At 37.3% G+C, this 22,730-nt stretch overlaps 1 protein-coding gene and 1 long non-coding RNA gene across 5 annotated transcripts in view; one reads left to right on the forward strand and one right to left on the reverse strand.

Annotated features, from left to right (window-relative positions):
* LOC310901250 (uncharacterized protein) overlaps window positions 1-22,730 on the forward strand; it is a 721,588-nt gene that overhangs the window by 674,872 nt on the left and 23,986 nt on the right. The window lies entirely within an intron of this gene.
* Window positions 2,733-8,332, reverse strand: LOC310901628. Of its 2 annotated transcripts, XR_014585961.1 has the most exons (5): window positions 7,379-8,332; window positions 6,906-6,949; window positions 6,212-6,314; window positions 5,421-5,541; window positions 2,733-3,868 (listed from the first exon to the last, which is right to left on the reverse strand). It is a non-coding gene; the product is annotated as an uncharacterized lncRNA (long non-coding RNA). The 2 variants fall into 2 exon arrangements; XR_014585962.1 differs by having other exon boundaries at window positions 2,733-5,541.

Genomic DNA, 22,730 nt, shown 5'->3' on the forward strand with positions numbered 1-22,730 from the left:
TTAGAAAATGCTTGCATTTTCTTTAGAAAAGAAGACAATTTATTTTCTCATTTTTTGTTATACTAGGAAAAAAAAAAGCTCTCCACATTCTTGCTACATTCTTCAGTCGACCACATTTATTCTTTTCTTCTTCGTATATTCATTTAAATGTCTTAGTATCCAAGAACCATTCAGCTTGAAATTTCTATCCTGAAAGCTACCTGAAAAGATCAAAGACCCATGGATTCAGATAAGAATCCAAAATATTGTATCTTCTATCACTCATATGACTTCTTGTGGATATAGATTCTCCAGCCTTGGTGTGATTCCAGACTGGAGACTGATTTTTAAAGTGGCTCAATATACTTTGATATTTATCACCTCAGTTGTTTCCAGCAATATACAGAACAACATGTGCACAGGGATCTGTAGATCTGTAGGTATTAGACACTCAGAAAAATACAATCCCTGCATGGCTTTAGAGTACAACTACCAGTTTATTCTTTCAGACATCCAACTCTACAAACTTATTTGCAGGTTTTCTATCATTTGCTCAGCTGGCAAATATTACAAGGGGTTACACAGAGATAAAGGTTTTCCCAGTCTCCAGGCATCAGTCAAAGACAAGAGGTCCTACATTCCAACACTTAGACTACATTACTGTTCTTTCTCGCTCTGTGGTTGTAGATGACCTGTGACTGTGCCCAAACCCCCGAAATTTTGAAGCAGAAGGTTAAATACCTTGTATATTTTTATATTGTCCACAGACAACCTTGTATATTGTCCACAGAGTTATACTCTTATTAATTTAATTTAATTTACTCACTTTTGGACCTCACTTTTATTTTTGGACCTTGTGCACATTTACCATTATTCTGATTTAAGGTCTAGACATCCACACCTAGATGACACATTCTTTGTTTTATATTTTAATTATTGAACAAAAATTTTCTTTTGAAAGATGAAAATTAAAGTGAAAGTTAAGAAATTATGACACAGTAATTTCAAAAAAAAAACCATGGCAAACAGTTCCCTTCATGTAAGTGTTGCTTACATCCAGAAAACCAGATGTACCATCCCTTTTATGTTGGGATATCTCTCATTGAACGCAAAGGGAGATTTTATTTGATTAAAAGGAAGCTTGGACCACACCAGAAACGAAGAACAATTAATTCTCTGTGTAGTGAAATCAATGATTTTTTTTCTATGGATTTGTGATTTGAGTTTGAATTCCTGGTTGTTTTCTTTGATGTCTGTCAGGGTTGCATTTACCCTCTACTTTTCCCTCAGCTGGGATTTAGTGTGATCTCCCCTGTTGACCTATTTTTATGAAACATATTAGTATAAATGTGTTTTAACCAAAGAGTGAATTTAAGTGGAGAGGAAAATGCTAACAACTAGTTTCCCTCTGCTTAGGAAAATTGACAAAACAATTTAAACAAAAAAGGGAATAAAAGAGGTTAGGATCTTTCAGAAGCGGTTCATACTGTCAAAACTGGATGAAAATCAATCATTAATCATTCCTTACAGAAGTAAGACCAGGACATGCCATATAGCCCTGTGTCCTCTCTCTACCTGTGGCAACTGGTAGGTGCTTACAGGAAAGGTCTGACTTAGGTCAAGGTATCCTGGGATGTTCCCACTCAACTCTGAGCTGGAGGGTCTATCTGTATACTTACTTTTTGTAGCTTCTTGTGGACAGTTCTATGAGTTTTCCAAGTTGTTCTGTGAAGCTATAAAACTTTTGGCTTCTACTATATCCTAGTGACTCCACAGTTTAATTATGTACCATTTAAAAACATTGTTTTCCTTTTTCTTGGTACCATATTCAGTGAGAATGCAAACAGAAACAGCATGAAAATAAGGACCTTTGTATTCTCTAATCACATTGTACCTGTCAGAATAACACCTGAAGGCAGGGAGCTGAACTAACAAAGACCCATATGTCCCATATGTTCACTTTCATGAGAGATCTCACAAACAGTCCAATTGTCACTATACCTGTTTGACCTTTTAAACTGCTGGGATGGATGAGTGACTGAAAGTCTCATGAACAAATGACTGTAGTCTTAGAGAATGTCCTTTGGCCTTCCATTTGGTTTTGTGTTTATCTTTTTCACATCTTCAAGATTTTAACTGCTTGGAAGAGGGGCAGCCTCCATTTGTCAGCTTCTACACCATGCCTTCTTTCCATCTTGCAAGGGTTTTCAGTTAAATAATTCTTTTTAAAGACATCTTAGGGAGGGAACAACAATAAACTCTGCTATCAAACTAGGAGATGAAAAAAAACTGAGTTTTTTTTTTTTTTTTTTCAGGTAGTATAAGTTCTGAATTTCTGTAAGCTCCTCTACACGTAAGTAATTTACTTTGAAGTTATTTTAAGCGTATCCTGATAGGAATTAAAACTGGAAACAGCTGAATTCCAGCATTTATAGATAAAGTCAGTATTCATTTATAACATATAAACATGGTAAAACAAACATAAATCAATTTTGGACATTTGCTTTACCGCATCAGCTACTTCAGACTCTCTTGATGGTTTAAGCCAGAATATCCAAGTGAGCATTTGTTCCAGTAGTTTCTAATGGATGATAACTTGCAAAGCCTTGGTTGGTCACTGTTGTGTGAAAGACACCTAACTTTCCTGTGAAAGTGCTTTTTGTGCCCAACAAAAACTATTTGTGTGAGGCAGCTTATTCTGTCTGAACAGTGCTTACTAAGCACAGAGCGATCATTGAGGTGGTGTATTTCAATGCTATGACATTTTTAGATGGAGAAAAACTACTTTAGCTAATTTTAAAAAAATATTTATTGCTTCCTACTGTCTCTCTAGAGAAGGATATGAAATTTTCTTTCATATTATCATTTGGAGTATTGCCAGCTGTTGCCAACAAAACAGATCCTTTTGCATCCATTTCTGTAAGGGCTTGGAGCCCCAAAGTTGCTGAGCCCATGCACTCCCTGTACAGGAGAATACCATTTCTTCCAAATTACATACGCATCTTTACAGGCTACAGTCTTTATGGAGACTTTTCCCAGTTATGCCCCAAATTATCTGGTCCATTAAAAAAAATTCACATTAGACATTCCTTACTTATCTCCATGAGATTATATGATGCATGCTACAATTTTCCTGAAGGTGCTCACATTTCTGATTGGTTTATTAATTTGTGTTTATTGTAGGTACTGTGGTATAATGTTTTATCTTAATTAGTATTTTTATGCCCACTATATTAAGTACGTATGTGGCCAGTTTTTTATGCTGCATGTCTTTCTACTGCAACTAAGGTTTAGTGTTTTACTTCAAGATGGAAAATTTATAATCAAATTAAAAGTAATTACATAGACATTTTGCTTTAAAACCAAACTATATTGTATTAGCATGAGATAATGCATTAGGTTCAAATCCGTAAGCTCTTAGATTGGTAAAATTCCTGTTGACCTCTGTACGATATCAACCAGCTTTAAATTCTTTGGATAAAATATACATTTTATTTTTCCTTGCAGAAATAAAGCTTAATCTTTGGCACTTATTACAAACACTGGTTCATCCACCTCTTTTTAATAAGAGATTTTTTGTTAGTTTAAGACTGGTAAAGAGGCAAAATCTGTACATTCTTTCAGAGTAACTCTTTAGTGTTTTAGATGTGAAACAAGATTCTATTACCTAGTGTCATTCTCAAGAAGTATTTCACTTCTTGAGTGAGTCCCTTAAAATCAGGTCTGATAGGATTAGCAAAGGAAAAAAAAGCGCTGCTTTTTTGTTGCTGTTGACATAAGCGATTTGGGCTTTGTGCTCATTGGTTCTTCATTGATTCTTCATTGTCCTCTCCTCTCCTCTCCTCTCCTCTCCTCTCCTCTTTTTCTCCCTGGAATATGTATTTCTGATCTGTAAAGAAGTGAGATTTGTTTTAATCTGAAATTTTAATGCTTAGAAAATCATACTGCTTTTCACTGTATATTGTTCATTTTCTACCCTCCAAACTAAGTTGCCTGTTGACTATACCTTCCTGGAGTAAGGTCTTAAATTTGGATAATTCTAAACAGTTAAACATAGTTACCTTTAATTGTCCAGAAGAGAAGTATTTCAACATTATGTCCTTAGTTTTAAACGTCCTAGCTTTGACATCTGCTGCTTGAGCTTGACACACTGCATTTGCATTCAGCAAAGGTTGATGCAGAAGCACTTTAGTTTGTAAGCCAACAGTTCAGTTTACAATGAGGAGTGAGCTGTAAATTACCCACCACTGAGTTGCTGAGTCACTTGAACACTTCAGACTGCTCTAAATGCAAGATCCAGTGGGGCTGCTGAATTATCCTAGGCTGTTTTTCGGAAGATCCTTGTGTCACGATCTCGTTCTAAATATGATTTTTTTTTTTCTTGATAAGTATTTAATTTGAGATTTCAGTAGTGAAGAGAATTGAATAGAGACATTTTAAGTGCTTCTTTGTCTATCATTAGAGACACCAAGTGACACGGGAAAGGATAATGAACATAGAAAGAGCCCCCAAAGCACTTTTAGATTGTTTCTTGAGAGTCAGCAGGACAATATTGACTTTGATTAAGCACTCTCTCTGGTCCCATTAGTTTGGCAAACTGTGAAACAAAAGTGAGCTTCCTCTCCAAGTTGGTTTCATATAAACTCTTCTACAACTTCAGTTCTGAACTTCTGTAAAACATCTCTAGTTTCTGTTGTTGTTGTTATTTTTACCTCATGAAAATATTCTTTTAAGTCTTAAAGAATTCATAATCTTGAACTAACAAATTTTTAACAGTATCGAGATGTGACACAAAATTCTTATATTATGTCTCAAAACTTCAGACAAAAGTGAAGATGTGTTTTCTTCTCTTCTTCCAGACAGCATGAGTTTGTGTGTTTTTCATTTAATTGCCAGATTTTAAATCAACAGATTAAGTTTAGACACAATTTTCAGGGGTTGCCAAATATTGTAGCTGTTACAACACCTCTAAAATTGCCTCTCTGTTGTTTACCAGTTGTCAGAAGGTTCTTCCAATGTACACCTTCACTGAGAGTTTTAGCCCTGGCTGCCGTGAGATGCCATATAAAACTTGACAGAGCCTGTACAGATTTTTGATGATAAGGCCTTTAAATGTGTATTTAACCTTCTCTTCTCTTAACAAGAACTTAAGAAAGACAGCAGGTTCTTGTCCCTTTAGACTGTTATTCAGCTGTGTATGGGGAAGGAAAGATATACCGACAAGCCTCGAGTCTCTGTTGTAAACTTCTTTGGTCCATAAAGTGTTCTGGAAGATACCCAAATAGTTTCTATTGTAACTTCCAGTCATTTATTGTTACTTCCAGGTAGAGAAAAACATCACAATTACTCTTTGTTGTTTTTATTTCTAGCAAAAGAGTAAAAATGTGAGAAACATAAATGAACAAAAAGGGTAAAAAAAAAAAAAAGAATAATTCACTCACTCTTAACATCCTTCAAGCCAATTAGCAATAGATCCCAAGAATAGACATCTGACAGATTGGCTGTAGTTGGCAGCATTTTACGTGGCAGTTTGCTGCCACTCTCCTGCTTCACCTGGAAAGTCTGTGAAGAGGTTACATTACTGATCTGACATTGCAGCAGTCCAAGATCTTGTCCATCATAGCTGTTTTTTAAATTAACTCTACTCAAGAAACACCATACATATTATTTCACATATGCTTGGCACTATATGCCACAAGAAATGTGTTTTAATGCATTGCTAAATATTTTATAATCAGACAATGTATTATCATAAATAAAAATGGAAACTAGGTTATTTCTTATCCCAGTATTATAACCAGAAATGCCCAGGTCATTGTAAGGTGGATTAATTAGTTCAGCTGAGGTGACCAGTCCAAGGTATTAGATATTTTTTATCTCAGTATATCTTGTATTCAAGCTTTAAATGTAATCCATATTAAGGTTTATATCTCCACGTATCTGCTAATTTAGAACGCATGTAAATACAAACACACATGCACAAATAGTCACATATGTGCGCACACACATGAGTACATTGACACACATACGCTAGGCACACAGACAGTATAGATTTCTACACGAATGTGACATTGATTTCTGGGGTAAACAAATGGTTTTAAGTCTTTACTTGCCCAAAGCTACATCATAATATTCTGCATTTCAAAGTGTCCAAGTACCTTTAAAGTGATGGCTGCAGAGTCCCTCAAGGCATAAAGCAGATAAAACCTTCTTTTAAAAGTATTTTGCTCACCTTTGTAAAAAAAGGAACTTGGGGTTTATTGAGTGCAGGAAAGCCTCATTCCCATAGTAACCAATGCACGGCTGATATTGATCAGCGGAGTCAAAGGCAAAACCTACTGACAAGAATAAAGAGTGACTATTTCTTATCCTCATATGTATTCTTCCTGGAGTTTCTGTAGGTAACCGACACCACAGGCATGGTGCTCTCCCTGGGAGCAGGTGTGCTCGTGGTTGTGTCATTAACACACAACAGGGCTTCTTACCCAGAAATGCTCAGAGTGCCTCAATTTTTGACTCGATCCTGCAGTCTGTTTGCTGGCAACACTCCCCATGATTTCAGAAGGACTTTCCTTGCGCAAGGTGCATACAGAATTGGTCCCTCTGCACAGTTTGTCTTGAAGGAGCATGGCCAGCCTTTGAAATCTCCTCACCATTTTATTTTCTACCTCAATTAATGAGACCTCAAAGGTGTTTAAAGTTCCTTTTCTTTGTTCACCATACTTGTGGCATGTGTGAAATCTGATAAATTAACATTTGCAATCATGCCTGATCTCTCTTTAATGATTTCATTAGGTGTTAAATATGAGGCTTAGCATCCTTTTTATGTTAAGGCATTCCTTTTTGAACTGCAGAACTTCACAGAGAAGATCTTTGAAACCAAGACCTCATGAATTATTAGCATTCAGTACAAAACATATACATACCTTAAATCCTCATCATGATTAGATCATTCCCAGAATTGACAAGTCTATAAAAATGAAGAAAGGGGACCTGTGAGAGCTGTGCAAGGAAAGATATTTTGTAGAACATGATATCACATAATAAAGAATAAATTCTCTCAAGTCTGATAGTTTTACAAGGTTTTACATACTCCTAGGCAGGTAATAATCTTCCTTAGGTTTTCTGGACTTACAAAGAGCTTTAATTTTTTTATTATTTTTTTTTTCTGACAAAACTGTTAGATAACAACTGAGCCAAAATTAAATAACCCCAAAAGTTCCTCTCTAATCCCTTCTGTGCATGCTTAATGTTTCATTCTCCCACTTCAATTATGCCATCTGCATTATGTCTTTCACTCCCCACTCGAAAAGTTGTTAAAATGAAAAACCTCTTTCAGAGTGTCACAGCTCCATTATGCAGGCCTATACCTGTGCTGGCAGCATGCTCTTCTTCTCACCTCATATTGCCTTTTGCCTGGGAAAGAGATCCCCGCGGTGCATATCAAACTGGAAACTGAAATGAAATTAAGTTGGTATGCTAGAGCTGGAATAGGTTATGATAAATGAACAGAAAAGATTCTGGGAAGACTTTTGAACTTAGTTCTTTGGGCCAAAAATGATCAAGCCTGAATGGCCAGCCCTTGTCATGTAGACTGAAATCCTAGCCTCGCAAAAATCAATAGCAGGTCTTGACTCTAAATCCTTAATAAGTAAGGTAGCCTGGTTTTCACAGGTGCTAGGAACACACAGCTGTCACCGACTCCAAATACACATTCAGATGTCAAATTATAGGCACCAATTTTAAAATATTGGTTTTAGACCATTTCATTTCCTGTTGTAATCCATCTCAGTACAGGGTGTCATCAAGACTTTTTCTAAGACCTCAGCTGAGAAGCAGATACACTAGACATTTTTGAGAGAACATATTGGATTTCCACTGGAATCAATTCTTCAGACTGATAATGAGTAACACTCACCATGCTTTTATAAATTCTGGAAAAGTTCTTGACTTTCGGAGGACCCACTCAAGAAGATTCCCCCTGATGACTTTACGATTATTTGAAGAAGGACAAAGGTATATTAATTTAGAAATAATTTAACAAGTTTTGGAAAGGTGTTTTAAATTTACACCTTCTAAAACCACCTATGTAGGCAGTAGTTTAGTCCTCCATTTCATATCTTTTCATTAAAACCTGTTTTCAGTTTATTTCTAGCTTACAACTGTAACACATAATATGTCAGCCTGACACCCCATATGATTTGAAAATTTTAGGAAGAAAAAAAAATCACATGCATAATATATATTTATAAACATACATATTCTTCAGGTTAAATCATGCACCAAAATGCAGAACCATTTTTCTCTGACTTACAGAACTGTACTCTGGAGACAATTTTATGTTTAATTTAAAATGGCCGCAATATTCAACATAAAAAACTGACTGTTGTTTACAGCATCTACAGTCACTCTCTTCTCAACAAAAGATGTCATCAGGAGTTTAGTTTTCAGGATTTCTGTCTGTGCTCGAATCCTTGGCTGGATATTTTCCTTCAACCACATTATCACAATAGACCCGTTACCCTCTGAGCAGCGATCGCTGCATAACAGGACCTCTGGAGCATTTGCACAACAATCAGAAAGGTGCCAGAGAAGGATGTACTGACACAAAACACTGTCCTGGGGACCTTCAGTGCCACTATCTCTAAATGATCCATAGTCATTCGGAAGGTCTCCTGGCACAACTATGATGAGTTTTTTCAAGAAAAAGAAGTCTTCTGTGTAATTCAGCACTATCTTTAAATGCTTTCTTTCACTTCTGGAGCACTGAGAAGTCAAGTTAGCATGGTTTCTTTTGTGCAACCTGAAGAAATAGCTGTCAGCTCTCCCTCCATTTTTGGAAAGTGGTTTGAAATGGTTTGAAACCATCAAAATGGTTCTTGTAATTCTAAAAATTGTTAAATGAATGATAGGTGGTTATTAATTTACCTTTTTATCTCAGAAGTCAAATCTAAATGCTCTTTTTTTTTATGAACAATTTAAACAATTCCCTTCAGTCTCCATCAAAAACTATTTCAGTACAGAAATAAAAAGAAAATTTGAAGCTGAATATCCAGAGAAAGACTCATAAGAACACTGAGCACAGTTGTTGGAGCATTGGCAGTTCATATAGAATAGCAATCTATTGGCCTATAATTTTCCAGCAGATACTAAAGGCCTTCCAGCACTCCCAGATATTCAGCAAATTAAGCACAAATACCACAGATACATCGATCAGAGAAGTGGCTGGCAGAGACCCATATTGCAGCCAAATGTGGATTTGCAGAACTGTGCTGGAAATTCTGCATGGGGAAAAGAAAGGTGATACGGGACTCTGGGGATGGCAGCCCAGCTCGCCGACATAACATCGAATCTGTGGCATAGCATCAGGAGTCACAGTGTGAAACATCTCGTGAGAGGTGGGAGGAGAACCATCCTTACCCATCAGCAAGGAAGCAGGACCACAATGAGAAATAAGGGCTGGGGAATTTATGGTTTAAAATTTTTCCATGCCAGGAGAAACATATTCCACATTCATAAAGTGGGGTGGTTAGACTATGGACGATATCCTTTTTCTCTGCATTCTTCAGAGTTCTGTAGTGTTATATGGCAACTTTTCAGTTAGTCAATTCAACTGTTGATTTTATTTTATTTTATTTTATTGAAACCTCATATGAAATAGACTATACAAGATCACACCAAAGAAAAATTATTTTCTTTTCTTTCTGGTACACTCTGCTTGAAAACTAATTTTCAAGTCCATCCTTTCATGTGCTTTATGGGAGATTAAAATGAAATTAGTTCAGGAAGGATACTGCTCAAGATCATTTTAAGATTTTCCGAAGCTCACCAGCTTGTTGACCTGTAAACCACCTTTAGCTGGACAGATGGTAAGTAACAAATTGATCTCAGCCAATAAAAATCTGTCAGAACAATCTGCTGTTGGCAGGTGTCAGATAATTATCTCAATGAATAGATAAGCAAAGTAATAAGCAAATTAGAAGCATCCATTGTAAATAACAGGAGGAATTTTATTTATTTATTGTGGCCAGGCCCTTGTTCATTTGCTGAAAAAAAAAAAAAAGAAAAAAAAAAAAAAGCCCATGATATATCACAGGAAACTCACTGAAATGTTGTATAGGGTTATGGGTGGTGTTACCAACACTAAAGTTTTTGGTTTTCAGCACTGTCATTCCTCTATATTGCTTCGAGTTTCTGGGAAAAATAAAAATAAAAATAAAACTTGGCTGAGACACAGCAGAAGCCCATCACTGAGCAGTTTTATGATATATGGTTGCAGTTGCAATTATTGTCTATACAAACATGCTGTCAGAAACCTACTTGGGAACCAGGACCTTTCTGCCCTAGGCACACAGTCAAGTCAGTCCCTGTCCCAAAGCTCCCAGCATGGAATATAAGACAACAAAAGATAAATTGGGTGCCAATGGGCCAGAGAGAAAAGTGCTTTGCTTAGGAAGGCAGGCTTGGAGCATGTTGACCGTAGCGGGACTGGGGACAGATACAAGCAAGATAGTATTCCACCTCTAATGCCAGAGCATAGGACCCCCTCTTAAGAAATGCTGTGAAAGAGCAAATGGGACCTTGAGATGGCTGGCTGGGACTCGGTGACTCCGGTTTGGTTGTGGTTGGTTTTACACCCGAGATGCACAAATCACTGCGGGCTAAGCCTACTCCTTGAAGCTAGGTGGGGGCAGTGTGGTGTGGGTGCTGAGGTTCAGAAGACAGCAGAGAAACTGCGTAGTGTCACTGATTTAGGCCATGAAGAAATTTCATATAGTCTGCATTGCCATTCAGGAATACTTAGACTCTTTGCAAGATGTTGGTTTGTTATATTATAGGCATGCATATGGACATATATATAGTATGAGGATTTGGATAGAAAAAGACATAGTTCCTTTTTTCCATCCTTTTATATATACGTATATATACACACATATGTAACATATATATATGCATATACAAATATATGCAATCTATATAACTTGAAAATATTATTTGTACTCTTGATAGTTCAGAGTCAAACTCCTGGATGGTCTTCCTGAGACCTGGAGTCCAGAGTGGGATGAATATTGCTACTCTGCTGCTCCTGCTGCATGGATTGTATGCAGTTCTAGGATATGCCAGGGGCAAATGATGACCTGGGATGCCTGCTTCCTGCAGCTGGAGTGTGCATGCCTCACACAGCCTGTGCAGCCTGAACACTACTTTGCAGGAGTTCTTAATTGATCTGTGATATCCAAATGTGATTTTTTGTTGCCCTATAGATATCGAGAGGAGACTAGAATTCTAAATACTTGTCTTAATTATAGTCATTAATAAGGTTAACTTCTCATACGTGTGACTATAATAGAAGTTTGATGGCTGTGTAACTTGTATTAGTGTCTACTGCTGAGAGAAAAGGCCGGATGCATTCCTCGTTTTTGTGTTTTTCAGTGAAGTTATACCACGTATAAACATGGAGCCTGAAACCTTTGCTTTCCACTCATGACCCCCAAAGATGTCTAGGCTTCAGGGTGGGAAAGGCTTCTCAGAGAAGGTTGTCATTATCACCCTGTGATAATGTGTTGCACACTGTGAGTGGCCACTGGAGGGGAATGGCTTCTGGAGGAACTGGTGCCTGCTGCTACCATAATTTATCCTGGCAACTTTCTAAAACAATACAGAACATGAGACTTTCATGTAGAACTTAGTGCTGAGCATGAGATGAAAGTCTCAGAAATCAAAGCTGCAGAGTATTTCAGATCAAACCCCAGCTTAAATGGTGCTGTGGATTTACCTTTCAGTTATGTGCTTTATCTGACTTTACAAACATGACAAGCATGTATGAACCCAGTACCAAACAGTGCCTCTGGCTCAGGTTTTGCCTGCTCCTCGGCGTGCCATGAGGGTTTGGTTTGCTTTCCTGGGGCTAGATCAAGACCAGAAATGCACCTTTTTGTGAGCAACCAGGGGTTAAGTCATAATGAGTCGTTTCTGTAGGCTCCTAGCCACAGCAGGGACAGGGCAAGTGATGAGCAGCATGGGTGTTGTGCTTATCACACTCAAGGGCCATTTTAACAAGAAGTGTTTGGGGGCAGATTATGGCTCTTCCCAGCAGTTTGCAAAGAGCAGGGAAGGAGAGGATGTCCTCATCAGCCTTTACACCCTCAGGGAGAGGATTTGCTGTTGCCTGTTAACATGAGCCCAGGAAGACGTGACCAATATACAATGCCTATAGAACTGGGAATATATGGCAATGCATCTGATGCTACCAGTCCTGATCTCTTCCTGCTCACTACGGAGATCTCTTTCCACACTGTTCAGACTTCAGCCAGAGGTTTTAACTGCACAAGAATTATCCCATGTAAATGAGAATTAATTACTCTATTAGCTCAGATGTTTAGTTCTTATTACTCCTGATCCTGCAAAGTGAGATCACAAGGACTGACACTTCACTCTGAGCCCAAGCGGGCAGGGTTCAGGTGGCCATGGGAAATTTAGATTTCAGTGTTCTGGTTAACCTCACAAACTGAATGCTAAATTTGGCACACTTTGTTTTTTTTCCTCTAATAACTACAAACCAATATCCACTTGGTCATGTAATTTCCCCTCTTTCAAAGCTGGGTAGAAATTTACCCCATTTTAATATTTTGGAATATCTTACTAGAGGCTTGGGCTTTCAAGGGGATTGGATGTCCAATGTCTTTACTGTGAGATCCCAGGGCCATACTTTAAAAAGTATCAATAATGAGAGTCATTGTATCTTGACATTTTTCATGCCAGCAAGCTATTTATTAAGGCATTGTTTTCTGTGTAAAAGGTGGAAAGAAGATTTTGTGACTTCTGCTTAAAAAGCAAAGCAAAACAAAACAGAAAAAAATAGTAATAATTGATAGAGAGACACAACTGGAGATAAACATGTTCTTGTTCAGTGTTGAACCTGTTTCTTCTTTCTTAAAAAAAAAAACAAGAAGAAAGAGTAATTCAGAAATAAGTACTCTATACAGTCTAGTTGAAAGATGTGGATCTGGCCTGTGCCATATAAGAGAAATGTTTTATTTGGAAAAATTGGAGAAATCTATCCCCATAATTTTTAGTCAAAAAAAAAAAAAAAATTTTTACAGCTCCTAATTGACAGCTTTTTGTAAACAAAAAACAAATTGTAACTTATTTTATGGACTATCCCCTTAGTGTATGGAATAATCTGTCTGTGAGCCTATTTATTTATTTATTTATTTGTGAAAAGAGTTCTTAGATCAAGGTCACTTTAGTAAAAATTATAACTAAAAATGACACACAAAATCAAAATATTCTGGTATGTGTTTCTATTTAGTTAGGGCAATGCCATCACACAGGCAATTCCAAAATAACGTTTAAACAAAAAGTTCAAAGCTCCTTTCAACTTGCTGCAGATTTTACTACATATTCTTAATAAACCCTCTTCATCTGCTACTGTTGAAATGTAAGCTTTTAAGCAATGTAAACCTAGCAAAAGCCTTTATGCTTTTTTCTTTTTTTTTTTTTTTTTTACTTCCTTCTTTCCTTACCAGCACTGCTATTATCACATGGTGTGTTCCACATGATAAGCCATTCATTAAAGCATCACCTACTGTTTTTTTCCTCCTCAGTACCAGCTAGAACATGATCTGTCTCTGCAGGAAGACATTGGACCTCTGACCTCTTTTGTAGCTATTCCAGGCAAATATAATAAACAGGGTTCACTGAGTTTGTGTAAATCTCTGATTATGTTTACTCTGAAATCCAAGTGTTCATCTCAGGCAGAAAAATTAAGGCTGATTTCCAAATATTATGTACAAACTCTAGCTACTAAGCATTCCGTAATGAGCACTTTGGCAATTTAAAGCAAATTAGGGTTCCCACTAGGCAGAGAAGATATACGGTATAGTCAAGTAAAGATTGTATGTTGTTTGATGAAAAATAGGCATGCAGAAAAACACGATACAGACTTCTGGCTCCAGATGAATTAAGAGATCCTGTGCTAGTGTACTTCATTACTGAAACTTTGCATTGTTCCTCACTTGTAAAGGTTTAGTTTCAGTTTCTTAATGATTTCTACTGTAGTTTGAGTAAACATCACCCTGGAGAACGACCTGTTGTGGCAGTAGATGGCCAGCTGCTATGATAATGGGTGGGATAATCGGGATATTGCAATACAAAAAGGCAATTGAGATATCTTCCTTATATAGTAAAATTCAGCTCTATTTAGTGATTTGGAAACCCTCATTTGCAGAGGGTGAAAAGCACTGAAAATGCCAAATTATACTCAGTATGATGAATGGAATCAGTCCAGAACATATTTCAGTACAAAGTGTATTATTCTACCCAGGTGACGATATTTCAGGGAAATATTTCAAGCTCCACGAAGTAGTGGTCATGGCACCCAGCCTGCCAGAGTGCAAGAAGCATTTGGACAATACTCTCAGACATGTGGTCTGATTTTGTGTGGTCCTGTGTGGAACCAGGCATTGGACTCAATGATCCTTGTGGGTGCCTTCTAACTTAGGATGTTCTATGATACTATGATCCATGCTATTGATCTTGGGGGCAGCTAGGTGTTCAGCTCAACCCAGTCAATTTCTGAATTCATCTTTTGAAGAGGAAAAGAGATGTGTATTTGTGTTTGGGAATCCAGAAATGTGACAGAAAGTGATAATGTTGCTAACAAGGTTGGCATCTCTTTCTCTCCTGTTACCCTGGCTAAAATCAGACCTCCAGTTTAGCAGGTTGTTCTCTACATCCTGAATTTCCCACTTAGTTTGATTTTATTTCTCTAGTCCTTTACCTTCAAAGGTGATTAAACAAGCAGAATAGACAAGTTCTTGCAACTCACTGTTTTCTCTTTCACAATAGGGTTACTATGTGGTATTACTGATTTAAAGTGGCTTTATGAAATTTACTTTAGAAAAACTGGGTGTGAAAGAGTGAAGTTAGCACCTGAGCAAAAGAGAATAGTAAAATTAACTGGTTTAGTTTCCGTTTATTTCAAGAAGAAATGTTAGTCAGAAAGTTGTCAGGGTAGAAGTTCATTGTGCTGCAGACAGCCAGAGGAAAAAGGGAAAAAATCTAAGACCACTGCTTAGAAAAGAAGAAAAATTAAATATTCACTGCAGAGATAGGACCAGAGTCTGCTTCTGTTGTCTTTAAGGAGCTTATTCAGCAGAGGGGTAAGCCCCATATTAGTGTTGTTTTGTGTGGGAGAAGCTGAATCATTATTAATTGCAAATTGATCAGTTGCTTTTTTTTTTTTTTTAATGAATTATTCATGAACAGATCCCAAACTTCTGTGAATATATTCAGTATTCACCTAACAGTTGGGATGAACAACTTTCAGAAACTAGTGATTGACAGTGAACCTTCTGGTACACTATTTAAACAATATTGATTCATGGGCATGCTAATATATTTGCCTTTATCACAAATCTCTACCAAATCCTATCAGTTGGCAAATGCATGCAAATAGCTGTTTATGTGACCCACTACCCATGGATAAAACACATTGTACTTCATCTTACTGTAACATCTGCCTTTAAAAATTATAATAAAGTTTATAAGGATGATAATGTTTGACCAAGTTAGCGTCTCACATACAATTTATAGCAAATGCTTTGCCATACTGTGGTTGGAAAAGTTGCTCTTTCGTCTTACTATGTAACAGGAACATTAAACACTAAAGTACTTGGTTTCTGCTTTTCAGACATTTTACATTTTTATGGACTTTACCAATGCTTCTCCATTCATTAAGAAATACCAATTCAGCCAATAATGAGAACTCACTAACTTACTTTAGGAATGAAATGCTGACTCAAATTGTCATCTACGTTAATGGCTAGATGTATTGCAATTTTATTTCTACGTTTGTTTTTGCAGAACTTTATGCAGGTCTTCAATGCCTATGGTTTTTGGTGTGTTTGTTTGTTTTGTTTTGTTTTGTTTCCAGCCCACCACCTTTCAGATCCTCATATTGATTCAGAAACAAAGCATATCAGAGTCCTTAAACTCAAGCAACCCCTCTGCCCCTTGGTGTTGTCTCAAGCTGTGCTGGAATTAATGGCAGAGCGATGGACTGAAAATGTCCTCAGAAAATGTGAATGTCAACACAAAAGAAGGGTTACTACAGATAGACTGCCACTTTTTCCCTAGCAACTGGACTCTACCTCTATATAGAGTTCATAATCATCTCAGGGCCTTATAGCTGTTTCTTTTATGGAATGATCATACGTGTGTGAGAATATAGGGCATGGCTCTAAGGACAAGGTCCTAATGCTCTGGGATGGACTGAAGTGCACATACTACTTCAACATGGTGGGAAATCTTCTCCTGACCTGCCCGCAGGAATGATTTGCTGCATATACAGCTTTAAACCTGAATTTTGTTTCCCAAATAATTACAAAAATAATGAATAGTGATTAATAATGTTAATTGAATAAAATGTTCTACCTATGTCTTACAAATTACGGACATATTAGAGGGAAAACAGCCTGATAGTTTGAGGCAATTTGCATCTGAATATATGACTTCTCCTTTGGCTTATGAATAGCACAAAGCTCTTCAACCTTCTCATCAGATAAGACTATTAATTCACAATCTATAGTGAATTTGATATCTGATGGAGGGAATTGCATGGTAAACTTTGACAGAGCAGTCAAAGTCCATAAAAAACAAAAGCTTCTAATGCAAAATGTGGACTTGCCACCAGCATAGTCACTGTCCTGCCCAAAATCCAAAATCTTCAGACAGATATGTGGGAAAAGAGCAGTGGTAGAGATCGTTTGTGGAAAAATAACCTTTAATGAAAGAATGGCTGTTATACTTCCAGAGAGACAAGACAATGAGGAGGTTACAAGATAAAATCACTGCTCAGACAAATATAGAGCAAGGCTAGCCCTTGGAGGGATGGTAAAGACACAGAAGGGCACTACATTTTAAAAAAAATAAATCTATAAATTCACTAGATACCGTTTTGCATTCTTTGAAAGGAAAATAAATATGCATAAAACATTTCTTGAATAAGCATCAAATAAGCCTGCATTTCCTCACTTCATTCTTAAAATATAGTCTAAAACTTTAGCACTTTTTCTGCTGAAGAAAACCAGGAATCACCCTGTGAAGTGTACCTGGGTGAAGACCACACCCATGCAAGTGGGAACCAGAGAAGGAATAAATATGTTTTCCTGTCTTTTTGATGGTTTGTGCAGCTCCAAGGAGGCTATCAATTGCCAAGCTTCTCCTTGGAAGGAGAATTGTACCTCACCAGAGTCAACAAGAAAAAACAGTCATTGGGTTGCACAGAAGAGCTCATGTTTCATGGATCTGAAGTTAGGGACTTTGTCTGAGCCCTTGACTGGGACTTCTGAGCAAATGGTGGTGAAAAAGTAAAGTAAGATGGAAAAAAAATGATAATAATAATTAAAGACTCAGTGGCAGAGTCAAAAGTTAAACACTGCACTCTACTCGCTACTGATTCTGATACACTGGCTGTCTCAAGTAGTTCCCATTAACTGTAGACAAGGTGGGTTTACCAGGTGAAGAGGGCAAACAAGGAACAGACATAAAAAAACAAACAAAGAAATAAAAAAAGAAAACACAGTGAATATACATTTTAAGTGGATAGATGAAAAAGGTGAAATTGTCTAAGAGCTTGTAACTGACATAGGGCTGCCAGCTTTTGGGGAGTCAGTGACCTTTGCTCAGGAGCTGATGGGGTCCCAGCAATGAGGTCATGAAAAAACTCATCAGTACACGCCATTGGCAGTAACCAAGAAAGCAGTAAGATAAGCTAAAGCTTAAGTTAGGTGAATTCTCTGATGCAGAAGACGTAGAGCAGAACCCAAAATAATATAGGACTCTGGACAGGTTAAGGAAGGTGGACCTCGAACCCAGCATTAGAAAAATGATACCTGGATCTGTGAAAAATGGCAGAAGCCAAGGAAAAGCCAAGATAGTGTGTGGAAAAAAGGAAAAACACTAGTAGTTTATATTACATTGAAAGTGCCGGCAAGTATGAACAATCCTCTATGGTGGTGCAATTTCTGATCCCATTTGGCCATGCTTGACTCAAAATTTAAGAAGTTGATTTCTGTAAGACAAATCTTTAAAATATTCAGCTTTCTGCAGTGGATCTAATCCCAGCAAAGAACAGGACAAGTTATGGTGGGAAGTTCAGCCTGAGACACCAGTCTTGCAGTTTCAGCTTACTGGGTTTTGCTTTGTTTGTTTGTTTGTTTGTTGTTGTTCTTGTCGTTTGGGGGTTTGACTGATTGATTTCTGTTTCTGAAGTAGGTGGGACATAGTCTTCCACAAGGCAGAGAAAGACCACAGTACTCCCTTTTTCCAGATGTCATATTGTCCATGCCAATAGCATGGTGCAGAGGAGAAGGCTAAAAACATGTACATGGATGGATGTTTTTAAAAACACTTAAATGATTTAGGATCATAAAGTCCAGCAAAACCAGAAAATAACATAGAAATAAATCTTTGTGAGTACCAACATGTACAATCAATCAAATTTGGAAAAATAAAAGATTGAATTCTGGAGATATTATGTTTTCAAGCCTAATCATATTTAAATACCAGGGATCATTTTTTTCTTATCTGGACCACCCAAGCTGAATCTTTGTCAAAAAGGCCAGTTATCCAAGACTTTGCCCTTCTGGAAGCAACACTGTCCTCTCCCTCTCCATGTACCTCCATGGGCACAAACCTTTGACACTCTTCCATTGAGGCACAAAGCAAGGGGGCCTGATTATAATCACATGTGGAAAACTCATTCGAAGATGAGTACAGCAAAGGGCAAACCACAGGGCTGCACTACAAGTCATTGGGCAACAAAAGAGCATTACCATTGCATGAGTGACATGCGAAGCAGCTCCACTCCTGTCTGCTCTCCTCATACAAAAAGCGGAAATGTAGGATGATTTTCTAGGGTAGAATATGGGAACCCCATGAACCCTCATGCCTCTATGCAGTGCTTGCTATTTATGTACTATCTCCTGATTCTTTTGGAATTATTTTATTAGAATGAAAATAACCAATATTTTCTTATTTCATTAAATCTCATTTTAAGTGTTCTGCTAATGTCATATGCTAAAGCCATAGCACCTTTGATCTCATTCTAAGCCTTGAAATAAATAGGTGACATCAGTCAGCATGGCTTTGGTTTAAAACAGAAGGCATATAGAACCTGTGCTCGGTGTCATAATGCTAACATAATACGAATGAAAAATCATTTACATCTTCCTTATTATTATTTGTCTAAAGCTTGCATCCATAATAAAGCTTTAGCAAAATATCTTTAATTGTATTTTGCATTGTGCACTTTTTATTTTGAACCTGTGGCTCTTTTTTTTTTTTTTTGGTTCTTATTCATGATATATTATAATAATAATAATAATCACAATAATAATAAATACAAATGGAAAATATGTTTGAATAGTAAATTTTAGCCTACTGGGACTGTCAATTGTGGATGGGCTCTTGATTGATCAGAATATTACACAATGGCATGGTGTAATTCTTTAGTGTGATGTTGTAAAATGGAGTATTGCTTCTGTTATTTTATCCAGTTTGCTTTTATATGACAGGGTTTATTGTGCGTTATGTTGTAGCTCATTCCTCTGTTCACAATGCCTACTGATGTGTAATTATGACTTGTCTGAACTGTAAGAAGGAGCAGTAAGTGAAAGAAAATCTGCAAGCACACTTGATTTATGAGCCCTGATACTATATTACAGTCCTAATCTGCCTGCTTAACTTAGCTTCAGGCAAACTTACTGTATAACATGCTTACGATTAGCACTGCAGCAAGTTGTAGAAGATTTACTCTGTTGGAGCTATGAGACTTTTTTAAAAATGATTTAGTCATTATTTCAGTTACAGGTATGGCAATAAATTATTTCACATATAAAGACTCTGTGTCAAGGAACAGCCTTTGCAAAAAGGCTTTTTATACAGTAACAAAGAACAGTGCTTGGAGTGTTTTCCTCATACAAAACATCTTAATGTTATTGGTCATTTTTTTATGATGAAACTTCTTACACATTCTTCTCACATTCATACAATTTGTTTTATTATACTGCAGCTTTTGTAGCTCAGTACAATCTGCTTATTATAAGAATGTCTATTTGGATCCAGTGAATCTCATATTTTCAATAGTGTACAAAAATAGAAATTACTATGGATGTGCAAATGAAAAGAAGGCCATAAAGCAATGACCTAATGTCAGGAAGAAAAGATGTAAGAAGATTTGCATTTTTTTTTAATCACCATTCATGAAGACAGATGCATTCGTTCAGTCTGGTTGAAACTATAGCATATTCAGAGCAGCTACTTTTGGTAAACTAGGGTGGTACATTATTACCCTCAGATAATAAAGATCAGTGTTGATCATTCAGGGCTGAGTTTTGGTCTCATTGAAATCACTGCATGGCTTGCCATTTGACTTCCCTGGAATCCGTATTATACTGTATTATCTGTGGCAAATAAGCAAGAGATCTAAAGTCTGATCCAGGGAAAGACTCCCTTCAGTTAAATGGGCAGTAATCACTCATTTTTTGCTGAACAGGACTGCTTGCCTGAGTTCCACATCAGATGAACAAATATAAAATATGTATCTGAAATGGATGAAATACTAATAAAAATAGTTCTACGGAAAGAGCCCACAGAAAACAATTTCTGAGCAGACTTTGTTTTAAAGTATTTCTTCAGTTTCTTTTCACTAAAGATGACATTGTGAATTCTTAATGTTATTTTTCTCCTTTAAAAATAGCTACTCACACCTATCTAAGACTGTTATGATTACCAGTGAAACACGGACTTTTTGAAAGAGACTACACAGAAGTTATTTTTTGGTTTCTGCATCGCAATAGCAAAATGAAAAGGTCTCTGAAGGGTTCAATGGAACTGAAATCATATACGAACAGTGGACAATAGCATCTTTTAATTATGAACAACAGTATTTTCAAGCTTATACTGCTTCAGTGAAGTTACTATAAACAAGGAGCTTTTTACAGCGTAACAATAAAGCCTCTTAATTTCTTGTTTTCTATCTTGTTCAAAAAATGTTTCTGTTACATATTATAGAGTCACCCTCCACCAAGGAGGCTTTTCTGCAGCCAGGCAAACAACTATAATCCTGAGCATAAACACAAAGCTGGAAGGGGAGGTTGGTGGTGCCCAACCGCTCACTTCCATCATTTACCATAATACCATTTGGCAACACATGCCATTTGCAAGGGCAAAATGCACAGTCTGGGGTTTGAGGTAGTGGTCATCATATTACAGGCATCATCCACAAGTATTTGTTGATGATATTGACTGAACAAAAGGTTTATGAGGCAGAAGATATATTTTTCTAAATGCTCCTGTGCTACCTATAACCTAATTAACTTTACTTTAGCCAGCTGAGTATACCTGGCAACAAAATATATCATGTGGCAATTAGCTTTCCTCCTTCTGGCTTAGTACACTTAAGTTGTTTATTGAAAAGGTTAAATATTGATTGAAAATGGATAATAGAACCATATTACGGTTGCATGCTAAATGGCAGAACTTGCCTGTAAAACATTTCCAGTTACCCCACAGTAATGCAGTTACAGAATGGCAATCTGCTGCTAAGCACCCAGGCAAAAAATCAGAAACAAATATAAATCACCCACTATGCAGCCATTCTTATCAGTACACTGAATTCACACAAACATGTTTGGAAGTTCAGTCATTAATTATCATGATGTTGAAATAATATAATAAAAATAATAATTGCTTGTGAAGTGATCTGTTGACTCCTTCCTCTCTCAACGGAGGCTCCTCTCTGTCTCTCCCTCTCTCTCCTACCATGTGAAGCCACATAGACAAAGTATCAAGTGATCACATAGCATGAACTGCAGCCCGAGGCAAAGCTTGTTATTTTACTTGAAACGGTGATGCATTTAGGACCCAGAAACTGTCAATAATTTTTTCTGACTTCCAGCGGATAAAAATCCCAATTACAGGAACTTTCCTGTGAAGCTATATAGTCTAGTGCCATGCATTAATGTTACCATACGTCCTTAACACCTATCAGCTCAGCTGTTTTATCTGTAGTTTAGACCAAAACTGCATGAATATCCAAGGTTAAGCTGATTTAGTCTAATTGTTGCTTGTTTTGAAAAATGGAAAGTATATCTTCAAAAAAGGCTCGTCATAGTGGGGTCTGGGGACAATAACACAATATGACTTGGCATGCTTCAGCCAGTTGACTTCAAAAAGACTGTTAATGTGGATTCGAGAGCTTTTGGCCTTTTTTTTTTTTTTTTTTCCCTGTATGGACTTAGTTTCCCAAGCCATCAAGGCAAAGACTGCTTCCAAAGGAATGGCCTGAAAAACTGGATTTTAAGATGAGCCCCTTCATTTCATCTGCTTCTGGAGCAATGCAGTGTAGGAGCTGAACCCAGTGCTACAGAAAGTCATGAAGAAAAATATACCAGTTCTTGTGCTACAGATTAAAAAATACACAGATGAAGCATGAAAAAATTTAACCTTACAGAGAAAGTCCTCAGTGGGAGGCAAGAGGGGCCATGGAGAGGCTTAGCGGCTGCGTGGAGTCAGAGAGGAAACCACATGGGCACTGGAGACGTCCTGGGGAAGCGGTGGGTGGCGGCACCGCTTCCAGTCCCTTCGGTGATTTTCTGTGTTCTGCTCACCTGCCAGGAGCTCAGCCCTTTCTCTGCACCTCGCTACAGGACACACACCAGCATTATTCTTGGTACACTCCCACC

Source organism: Anser anser (genome assembly GCF_964211835.1).
Source record: "Anser anser genome assembly, chromosome: 6".
Classification (NCBI taxonomy): Eukaryota; Metazoa; Chordata; class Aves; order Anseriformes; family Anatidae; genus Anser; species Anser anser.